Source organism: Myotis brandtii, unplaced genomic scaffold, assembly GCF_000412655.1.
Source record: "Myotis brandtii unplaced genomic scaffold, ASM41265v1 scaffold8, whole genome shotgun sequence".
NCBI lineage: Eukaryota > Metazoa > Chordata > Mammalia > Chiroptera > Vespertilionidae > Myotis > Myotis brandtii.
This window is the reverse complement of record NW_005371219.1, coordinates 1,987,597-2,000,195: the sequence shown is the minus strand read 5'-3', so window position 1 is coordinate 2,000,195 and position 12,599 is coordinate 1,987,597.

Genomic DNA, 12,599 nt, shown 5'->3' with positions numbered 1-12,599 from the left:
AATAATCATTCAAACCACCATAACCATGAAATCATCACAAAGTCAAAAGAAACTGAAGCAGAAATTAGACTAAAAGTTTGGGAGTTGCAACTAGAAATTCCTTTAGAAGAATGTATAGCTATCAGAGTTATCAAACATAGCTCAAATTCTGGCCTCACTTTTCTCATGTGTAAAACTGGAGATATTAATAGGTCCTATTTTAGAATTATTAAAAAGAAAAATAAATCAACCCATGTAAAATGTTTTAGCATAGTGTCTTTAATACCAAGAACTGGCCATTTTCAATACATTTTAATATGCATTTCATAAATGTCCATGATGATGATGATAATGATGGTGAGGATGAGATCAAGTTAGAAAAATGCAATCATTCACGAACAAACTAGTTTTATATTTTCATGCAAAAAATTCACAATATCTATAAAACTAAACAAATGAAACAAAACTTAGAGGCTGTTTCTGCTGGATTTTCCACATAATCTGTGATGAGTATTCTAAAAGTTTGGCTCTTACTCAAACTGCTTCTGAGTCTCTATGTGTGTTTCCATTTGGCCATTCCCACTTTATCTGTGAGCCTTTCCAAGACTTTGCTTCTCTTCTTTATTTTAGCTTTTTTATTTCATACTCATTCAATGTATTATGTCAAACCATTTCTCTCACTTTTCCTTTCATATCTTCTCCACCTAATCTTTACCATCAAAATGAAAAAGATACCAAACTCATTTTTTCCACACTTACTTCTAAAGTGCCAACTCAATAATATTGAATTTCTATACTGTATTGTATGTTTCAGAAAACAGAAGGCTAGTAAAGGAAAATATCTTTCCTCTTACAATATTTATAATCCAATAGAGGAGATAAAACTTTGATGCCTCAAGAAAATGAAAGAATGGGCATGTGATAGCTCTATACAATGGAATATTGCTTAGCCATAAAAAGGAATAAAGTACTGATTCATGCTAAAACATGGATATACCTTGAAAACATTATGCTAAACAAAACAAGCCCATCATAAAAGACTGCACAGTGGTCTAAAAGATCATATACATGATTCCATTTATATGAAATGTCTAGAACAGGCAAATCTATACAGGCAGAAAGTAGATTAGTAGTTTCCAAGGGTTGGTGGGGTGTGGGAGTTGGGAGAGATGGGGAGTAACTGCTACCCTATAAATAATTTAATCCTTACCTGAGGACATGATTAGAGAGAGGAAGGGGCAGCGAGAGAGAGAGAGAGAGAGAGAGAGAGAGAATCGATATGGGAGAGAAACATCTATTGGCTGCCTTCCCTATGTGCCTCGACCATGGATTGAACCTGCAACCCATGTATGTGCCCTGACTGGGAAATGAACCAGCAACCTTTTGGTGCACAGGATGATGCTCAACCAACTGAGCTACTCCAGCTGGGCTACAGGGTGTATTTTTGAGGTGATGAAAACATTCTAAAATTGATTGTGGTGGTAAGTACACATCCTGTTAATATACTAAAAATCACTGAACTTTATATGTTAAATGAATAAACTGTATGATATGTAGATTCTATCTCAATAAAGTTATTTTTAAAAAGAAGGGGAAAACAGGTGTAGGATTTTTTTACACAATACTGAAAAAAAATCACAAACAAAAGAGAGAAGAGAGAAGAGGAGAAGAGGAAGAAGAAAAAGCAGCAACAGCATACTTTCTGGAATGCTGTAAAAAATTACCTGAATTTTTAAATTATATACAAATTAACAGACCAAGTTCAATGCTTTGCAGAAAAACTGTTGCGCATTGGCCTCCAGAGAAAATGATTTCCATACCAATATCGGTACTTTTATGTGGATAAATAGCAGTTGTCAATCTGGAGAGGGGGAGGGGGGAGCTTCCTCCCTGGGGCCATCTCCACAAAATGCTAGATGGCACCAGTGTGAGCAGAAGATGCCCCCAGTCACTCCCGATCCACTCAGCAACCAGCAAAGCTAATAATGTCACTGGCTAGTTTCCTCCTGGTGACAGAAGGAATAAGATCTGTAGCCTGAGGAAGCCCTCAGGTCAGGAAACCTCACAAAGAGAAGTGATAGCTGGAGGTGCCAGCTGGAATTTTTCATCTTTTCAAAGCAAATAGTGTGTAACCCCAGTGGAAGTGTATCTATAATAATTACAACCATTTTAAAATAAAGAATTGGACACTTTACCTCATAAACGTTATATTCAGTGCACTTGGGAAGAAACTTTATCAAGCCTTAGGCATCCAATAAGACAGTCGCTTTTAAGAGGGCAACCAAAAGCAAAAACTGCCAGTATGTCTGTCATTTCATTCAACTTAGCCCTTCATCCCAGGGTTACATCTGAACACTGACTGACTATATTTTATTCTTTTCGTTCTACAGTAACTGTGGCAATAGAGTGCTTAATGTTTATGGAAGGAAGGAAGAAGGAGGAGGGGATTAAGAAGGTGGGAAGGGAAGAATGTGTAAAGCAGGGAGGGAGAGAAGAACTTACATTAACTATGACATTTCAATTAGAATTAAATAGCCTGTTAAAATTTTAAGTTATGAGGCTCAAATAGTGAAACTGACCTAATGTTCGCCACAGCATCAATTTGGAAAGAACATTATTTTTAAGGCTCAGGATTATTTTTAAAAGAGCATTCGCCATTTACACAGATTTTCAGATTTTCGTCCTCAATACTAGGTGAGAGATGACTGACTAGTCCAAAGCAGTTTGTTGTCACAGGAAACACATCAAGCCCATGGCCTAAATCATCCTGACCCTTTGACTCATTCTTTATAATGAAGAGCTGAGAAACTAGGCCAGTCTGTCTTGAGAAAACCCAGGGATTACAACTCATTGACAAGTCTTCAGTGGACGGGGGTTGGGTTTAGCGCTTTCAGAGCACATCACTGCTGGTGGTTAAAATGGCAATCAGGTTGCCTTCTTTATTTCCTCATACTGTGATGGAGGTGGTGCAAACAGGAGATGCCTGGTGCACCCCCACAAAAGAAACCATACAGTCAGGAATCTAGGCATGACAGTTTATGTAAAGTATATGCTAAGAACAAATCACTATGTCCGACACAGAGCTAGTGCTTAACAATTTGTTATCACCACATTGAGCACCACAGTTCAGGTTAGTTCTGACCATCAAGGAATATGCGATCATTTGTTGCTCTGTCTTAGATATTATCCTTTCACCATTTTTGACTCGTATTCACCTTCAAAGCAACTGGAACCCCCAAACCTTTCTCATAATTGCTGCTAAACTATATCATCTGTTTTGTACATATATGACTGTTTTAGTAACCTAAATGCAGGGATGTCATCTACTCCCATTGAATTTCATCCTATTGGACTTTCTTGTCATTCTGCCTTTTGAGATCTGTTTAGAGTCTGATTTTATATCCCAACACATTACCATTTCCCCTACTTTCATATGCAAGAATTTGATCATCAGCCATATCTTTGTCCACCCAAGAAATTTTAAAACGGGAAACATGAGAAATAGAGAAAGAATCTCTATGACACTCAACCAGGGAATGCATTATAGATTGTCATCAATATAATAATGAGCCCTGCTTGGCTATGGCCATTCCATCAATGATGAACCCAACCAAAGATGTTATCATACAGGCAAATGATTTTCCATCTGTTCTCCAAAGAAAGTTATGCGTTCCCTGGGCTGCAGGGTGCCAGGGAGCAAAGAGAGGGTGACCTTCACAGTCCCTAAGTCTACTCTGTCTTTCTGTTTTTATTATTCTTTTTTTTTTTTACATATTGCATTTCTGCATGATCTTTTGTTTGAAAAAAGTCCTTTGTGTTCAAACGAATCTTTGAAAACTATTGATTTAGACCAAATTTCTCTATTATCTATGAGTGCCTCACGGGATCTTTTGACAAATGTCTTTTGAAATTCAGATAGGCTGTACTGACCTTCCCTCAATAGAACTCCCGTAATCCTACCTTCAAAGCAAATAATCTTAGCAAATCTATATTGGCTCTGCTGATCTTCTTTTAAAAAAAATTCTCAAAGTGTATTTAAGAAACTACCTCATACTGAGCTGCAAGGGGCATTAAGTTGTTATTTTTGAAAGTCAGGGCCACACTTGTCAAACCATAGAATTTTAGAAATTAACATTTTCCCACACAAATCCTTGAAAATGATCAATAACAGTCTACAAATATGATTCTGAAGTTTTTAAAAGAATGTTAAATTGTATCATTCATACCAAGTGGTTAAAGTCATTTAAAGGAGCCAGAAGCTCTCATATAATCTCTTTCTATTTGGAGCCTGACTCTACCTTACCTAAAACTTGTGAATAGATTAAAGAAACTTCATCTACGTTCAGGAAACAAGTAACAAGCAAATCTATCAGCAATATCATTTGGTCCACAATAATAATATTTGCATTCATGAGGAACTATACTTTTTCACAAGCTGAAATATTCACTAGGCTTTTTATTCCATATTCAGTAACTATTTTGAACAAGTCCTAGGCACTAGGGTATGGTGGCCAATGTTGTTAACCTTTCTGCACATATTAAAGATACAGAAGAGTAATCTAGTGCCAGGGAACATCCGTACAAAAAACAAACACAACTAAAATATCAGTGGAATGTGAATAGTGTATTTAAAACTGACAAAATTTGCTTTTTGCCAATAACTTGCTCTCTTTTGAGCTAAATTTCATGTTGGTATAAGGCTGGCCTCATTTTAGGCTGTCATCCAAACACAAAGAAATGTTCACTGCCAATTTACTAGATAGCACTGCAAAACCTAGACTGGGCATCATAAAGAACACAGGGAAAAGGAGGGGTAATTATGTAAAGCCAACATTTGAATGCATTGTGTGTGACTGGCAGACTTCTCCTGACTCGCATTAATATTCACATCGGGCACTGTTTAATGATGCCATTCAGAATGGGGAGATGGAGCAGGAAGAGGTATAGAGGCAATCAAAAAATAATTTATTGCAATAGAAACATTCCTCGTTTTGAAGCATCATTTTCAAAAAGAGGTGTTTTTCCCCTGTTCCTAATTTTACTAAATAGATACTCTTTCCTGTCAGAATCCCACAAGTTCTTTATGAGCAATATAAATTGGAATGATAAAAAAAAGTTCCTACACAAAATGTATATCACTCAGATGACATGCCTCAAGGATCTTTTAAAACCATCAAACTGTGTTAAGCAGATGCAAAGGCCTTCAGTTGGTCATGAGATGCTTTCCTAATTATTTTTATCCAATTTGCCCAGGTAACTTTTGAAACCTGAAAGAAAAGGAAATGTGTTCTCTGCTGTCTTGTGTACTCCAGATCTGTCCAATATCGATATTCAAATGAAAAGTACACCAGGAAGGAGAAATCTTTAGGTAATTTCCAACAGTGAACCTCAAAGGGAAAGCCTCTCCTCCTTAGGTAAATATTTCCTGATATTTCCAAGGCCATTGCCTTTGAACCATTAGTAAAGAGATGGGGTTCCACATATAACCTAAAATTCTTATCCTTTATTAAAGATTTAGAGAAAGAAAGAGGAGGAGGAAGAGAAGGAGGAAAATTATGATTACAAAACAACAGCAACACAACTCACAGTTTTGAGTGCTAGTTATGTGCCACACACTATGCTAACAGTTTTGCAGGCATTAATGTTTTAATCCCCAAAGGACCTTGTGAGTTAGATACTGTTCCCATTCCCATTTTTAAATTTCTGAGAACTGAAAGGGTAATTTTCCAAGGTGATACGGCTTATCTAAGATGCATAAAATCAATATTCATTGCAAAGGCTAAATCTATGTCAGAGTAAGTAATAAGGAGATGGGACAATGATAAATAAAAACGTACATCAAAAAATGTCCAGTAACTCTTGATAAACCAGAAAATATTTCCTAGGGGGAAAAAACCACTGGAAGCAATTGGAATTGTTGAGGCTGAATAGGGCCTCTTTCAGTAGGAAACGATTTAACTGCAAGTAACAGATAAAACAATGGCAGTGGCTTAAGTAAACCTGGGTTTCATTTCTTTACACATGGCTGGCCTCATTTTAGGCTGTCATCCAAACACAAAGAAATGGTCCCATCATGTTAAGGCCAATGGCTGCAATCTTCTTGCTATTCCCTCATAGTAACAAAAGAGCTGCTGCAACTTCAGCCACCAAATCACATTCAAAGAAGAGACAGGTGCTGCCAAATGATACATCGGGGAAGCTTTCCCAAACTACTCCATGTCCCCCAAGTAGGAGAATTCTACTTGGGCCTCAAAGGTCAGAACTGAGTCTCATGGACACTCCTGAGAACAGGCTGCGGAATACGAACAGGATTGTCATGACTGGTTTGGATCATTTGTGACCTGCTCTCTAGAGCTGAGCGCGCTACTACCTGGAACTAAAGTGGGGTCTGTTAGCAAGGCTGTGCCTGGACTTGGATTTGTCATAGTCAGCCACTGTGACATAAGGGTCTGCAAACTGTTTCTGTAAAGAACCAGAGAGTAAATATTTTAAACTTTGAAGGCCACTTATGTCCTTTGCCATATATTGATCTTTATTGTTATTTTTTAAGACAATCCTTAACAAATTCTCGATTCCTGAGCTATGTAAAAATCAGCTGTGCAAGTGGGGCTGTAGTTTGCCAGAGGTTTGGGATAAAGCTCTAGGTAAGAAATACAACAGTGAAGAAGCTCTGATTAGCTAAGGCTGCTAAAGGGTCTTAACATTTTCCTATATCATTACTTTCATTTTCTCAAAAGAATTAAGACTGGGAGTTAGAAAAACTAGATTCTTAGCCTAATAAATAGTTAATTTAATAAATTAACTAATAAATACTAAGTGACTTGATGCTAAGTTAAGTGACTTCAGTAACACCTAAAGATTTTACTTATTTATTTATTTTTTAAACTAGAGGCCTGATGCATGAATTTATTGCAAGAGTAGGCCTTCCTTCCCCCGGCTGCCGGCACCAGCTTCCCTCCGGCACCCGGGACCCTGGCTTCCCTTGCAGCCCCGGCTTCATCCCGAAGGTTGTCCAGAAGGACGTCTGCTCTAATTGGCATATTATGCTTTTATTATTATAGATATATTTCTATTGATTTCAGAGAGGAAGGGAGAGGGAAAGAGAGATAGAAACATCAATGATGACAGAGAATCATTGATCTGCTGCCTCCTGCACGCCCCACACTAGGGATTGAACCCACAACCGGGGCATGTGCCCTTGACAAGAATCAAACCCAGGACCCTTCAGTCTGCAGTCTGATGCTCTATCCATGGAGCCAAACTGGCTAGGCAACATCTAATAATTTTAGTTCTTTCAGATTTACACTGTATTCTGCAGAGAGTTAGACTGTATGAGCCACAAGTTTCCTTTAGTTTTAATACCGAGTGATTCTAACATTATGAAAGCATAAAAAAATGAAGGCGCCCTGACCGGTTTGGCTCAGTGGATAGAGCATCGTCCTGCGGACTGAAGGGTCCCAGGTTCGATTCCAGTCAAGGGCATGTGCCTTGGTTGCGGGCACATCCCCAGTGGGGGCTGTGCAGGAGGCAGCTGATCGATGTTTCTGTCTCATCGATGTTTCTAACTCTCTATCCCTCTCCCTTCCTCTCTGTAAAAAATCAATAAAATATATATTTTTTTTAAAAAAATGAAGGCAGCAGCATTTATCATGATGACTAAAAAGTGCAAACAGTGGGAACATCGTTTCTGTATTAACCACAAAATATTAGCAGATTGATTCTATAACCCTGAGCCCTTCCCAGGAATGGGATATTCATGTGAATATTCACCAATGTTCCGGGGGACCCTCCATGCACCCCACAGAAAATCCACACCAATGAAATAACTGGTCTGGAAAAAAAATTACCCATTTTTCTTGGTCAATGTCCTTGACTTTCACTGCACTGCACGTCCCCCAACCCCCACTCCCAGCAACCCCAGGGTGCAGATTCCAAGGAGAACTGACTGCCCTAAACAGGCAGTTTTTAAATCAAAAATATTTTATTTTTGGTTTTTCCTTAGTATTTTATTTTTTTATTTCTTGTTGACAGTATTACAGATGACTTCCATTTTCCCCCTTTTGCCCTCTCCACCCTGCCCCTTTTTGTAATTTAAAAAAATATCAAGTGCTTCTTGCATTCTCTCCATAATTACTCCTGTTTGCTTTAACATAAAAACAATGTTTTTAATTACTTTACATTAAGCAAAACTGATGCTCCAGGCAGATGAGCCTGGTTCCTGTGGGCCCTGTTTCTCCTGAGGACTTCCACAGCCCCTGGGGAGAGGAGTGGGGAAGGGCATGCATGGCCCAGCCAGGACCCGAGGTCATCAGCCTGGTGCCCATGCTCCACTTTCAGATTCCTTGTAAAGCCTAACTGTGTGTGTGTGTGTGTGTGTGTGTGTGTGTGTGTGTGTGTGTGTGTGTTTGGTGGGGCAAGGGATGTAGGGGTGAGTTTAGATCCTTTTCTCTCTTTGATTTCAGAATAAACTAAATGTACCCAGGAAATAAATACAATAAAAAACAAATGTATATGCCCTCAGTGCAATTTCAGTCTAATTGAAACATCTTAACTGGCATCTAAAATTGAGCAATTCTCCATTTCTTTAATGTGCTCAATCTTACTTAAATTTACTGGTCCTTTGAGTTCTTAAGTTTTCATATACACTTGGCATAATGTGGTCAGAGTTATTTTCCCACAATAGACTGTGTTTTTAGGAAGATTTGTTGCAAGTACCTTCTGAGTTATGTTATTTTCTTCAATGAAAATGTTCGAATAGGAAAATAAATCGTGGAAATTGCCAAGTAATATCAGATTACTCCATCTACACTAGTCCTTCCTCTACTGGGGAAGGAGGCAGGACAAACACCTCTTATAATGCAAGTGTGATATTTATAGTTCAAAAGCACAGCATATGGCCTAAAATATGGACATGTAATTTTGGTGTCAAGATCCTTTGGTATTAGAATAATGATCTTAACATAAGGTGATGTGTCATATATGGCTAGTTATTTATTAAGAACACTATTATGTGTGAGGAATTATTAGAAAATAATAGCTAAATAAGCAATATAAGTGGGAGACATGTCCTGTGGAGTCTGGGCAGCACATAAGATACCTGTTAATGGTCCTGCCCCTTCCCTTCACTTCCACACACACAGTTGCCACATCTGGAAGCTGTACCTCACGATCGCAGGCAGCTAATAGAACCAGGCCAGGCTGCCCAAGGATGTGAGACTGGGACCAAGTGACTGTATGGTGGTCTCTGAACCAAAGGTACTGTTGGGTGGTCATCTCCCTGCTACAGTGGCCTGAGAAGGGGAGACAGCCAGTCTTCATCAGGAGAGAGACAGAGGAGAGTGTTCCTGTGCCTTTAACAACCCTGGACTCCATCCTTCCTGGGCCCTGCAGGCGGAGAACATGTCAGAAGAAGACCGAGTGAAACAAAAAGGCACACACACCCTGGACAAAATTCCCCATCTTCTCTCGCCATCTACCTGCACCACCACAACCACGTCCTCCTCTTCCTCCTTCTTGAATTCTTACTAAGCATCGTATCAGTTAAGATATGTTTGGCTGCAAGCAAGGAAACACTAACAGTTCAGACATGTATAATCTCACTTAGAAAAAAGTCTGAAGATACAAGGTCCCAAGGCTGGTCCTGCGTGCAACAATATCAGGACCCTAGATTGGTTTCTCCTAGATTCTGCATGGTCCAGAGTCGCTTCCACTGCTCCAGGCATCATGTTTGTAGGGAACAGCAGTCAAAGGGAGGAGAGAGAGAGAGCAAGGGGCCAGCTCCTCAGCTGCTATGTTTTGTCAGACACATTTCTGTGATTTAGCTCACTGACCTGACCTGGGTCACATATCTCCTCTGAGATTATGTGCTGGAAGGGAAATGAATGGCCTTGAGTGGTCCAGACCAATCCAGGGTTATTCCTTGGGACGAGGAATAGCTTTGTGTCTGCAAGAAAGAAGGGGACTGGTGGCTGGGGGTCGGGGTGGGGGTGGCTGCTACGTGAAACCTGAATGTCTATAACCATAAGCATCACCCAGTCACCATGGGTGAGGCCCTGCCATTACCCCTGTGTCCCTTCTCTTGCCCCCACCTGCACCCTTGATTTGCACACTGCCTCTGTCCAACCGAAGTTCCATTGACTGTCTCTTTAAAATACCTCCTGCATCTATCCAACCTCATGATCTCAGTCACTACTTTATTTCATGTTTCATTTTTTCTTACATATAAAATTTCAAAAGCTCCCTCCAGGACTTCTCATTTCCAGCCTCTCTACCCTTAATAATCCAAAAAGTGAATGTAAGTAGCTATATAAGAAACTTCACTCAGATTACATCACTCCACTAGGATCAACCTTCACCTCTACCTGGACTTCAATGTAAAGTTCAAGCTCATTAGCCTACAGCATAAGCTTATGTGTGATGATGCTCCAATCCCTCTTTTTAGCATTACCGTCTATTGCTCCCTAGACAGACAGACAGACACACACACACACACACACACACACACACACCACGCACACACATCCACAAACACAGGAATATTCATGGTTCCTCCTAATCGTCTCCCTTGGAACTCCCCTTAAAAACAAAGAATCCCAATGTCCAAACCTAACCCCACTTTAAGAAAGTGCTCTTACCATCTTCACGGCAGGACACATGGACATGAGACTTTGTACAGCCCACCGAGGTGCACGGAGCAGGCTGGTGACCTGCACGCCAGCGGTGTCCTTCGGCAGGCTGTGCTGAGGGGTGGCGGTTCTGCTCATCTGTAGCCTCCTCCCAGCACAGCGGTGAGGAGGTGTGTACACCTGCCTCCTCCATGAGCCTTTCGGGTCCTTCTGGAAGTGTTTCCTGGCTCTGTAATTTACCGGAAGGCTCTCACGGCATTGAATACTTCTGCCTTAAAGCAGAATTAGTTGCACTCATGTCTTCCCTCCCCCTCTATGAACTCCTTGCTGGTGGACACTACATACTTCGCCTTTAGTTGGTGCACAGTAAATACAGGAATAAAAGTGCAAATCGAATACCCTGAACTGTGATCTTTGTTCTGAGAGCAGAGTTGAGGAGAGAAGTAGACAAGCCAGCTGGCCAACGGGTCCTACAGGGGGGAGGCTGAGGCTAGAACTTGGGAGGCACTCCCAGATGGGAGGCGAGTGGTAAGAGGCACAGAGTAAGGTGAGGTCAGAAGCTCAGGGACACTGTCCACCCCAAATAGCCATATGTGAGGAGGCAGAGAGCACCATAGGCACCCAGTCCCTATAGGAGTCTATTATTCTAGTCCACCTGCAGACATTGTCGTTTCTGCTAAACCAATTGCTGGCCAGAGTGGTTACACCCTCAGGCACCTGGCCACCTTGTGAGTGCAGAAGAGGGGAGCAGGTTCTCTCCGCAGGGCAGAGCTCCACGGCGGAGGGGAGCAGGGGCAGGCGGTGGGCGGAAGAGGTTAGTGAAAAGGAGGATGTGAGGTCCATGGGGCCGCCTCGAGTGGAGGGAGGGCAGTGTCGTTGCTCTTTCCAGCAAGGGCTGCAGGTGGTTCCCAGCACAAAACACCAACACTCAACTGATTTCAATTAAATACATTATGCATCATATGAAGCCATAACAACTCAGAAGGAAAAATGTGCCACGAGGCCAGTAACCAGAAAAGCACCGCGGAAGTTCCCACAATCTATTAGGACTGCGCCACGTAACGAATCCCTTGGGTCAAGGTGTGTGCTTCTTTTGTATTAGGACATAGAAAACAAACAACCAAGTGCATTTCCCTTGTTGCCTTGGCTACCAGGACATTCAGATATAAATGCAGTGTTCATTTAATACCTAATTCATTTTTATTTGTTTTAGATTTCCTATTTTACATATTTATTTTTAATAAGAATGAGAAAGGTGTTATTTTTTAATGGTTTGAAAGTATATCGCCCATTTTCCCTGTTTTTGCCGAATTTCAACTTCCTAGTTCAAGACACAGTCTCCTTAAAAGATGGAGTAATTTATTTATTTTTTTTAAAATATATTTTATTGATTCTTTCACAGAGAGGAAGGAAGAGGGATAGAGAGTTAGAAACATCGATGAGAGAGAAACATTGATCAGCTGCCTCCTGCACACCCCCCACTGGGGATGTGCCCGCAACCAAGGCACATGCCCTTGACCAGAATTGAACCTGGGACCCTTGAGTCCGCAGGCCGACGCTCTATCCACTGAGCCAAACCGGTTAGGGCAAAGATGGAGTAATTTAAAAGCATTGGTGAACTGTTGGAATGTACCAAAGGAATACAAGAATCCCATAGGTTGATGTGTGCTTTTCAAATGACTTACTGAGAAATGGGATGCTCAAGAGGACAAGCTTGGGTGGTTTCTTTAAACGTCCTTTCTGCACTCATGGTCAGGAGAACGATTGGTGCAGCAGAAACCAAGGTCCCTGCAGATGGACTAAAATCATGGGTTAAGCCAGGGGTGGGCAAATTTTTTGACTCGAGGGCCACAATGGGTTCTTAAACTGGACCGGAGGCCGGAACAAAAGCATGGATGGAGTGTTTGTGTGAACTAATATAAATTCAAAGTAAACATCATTACATAAAAGGGTACGGTCTTTTTTTTTTTAGTTTTATTCATTTCAAACGGGCCG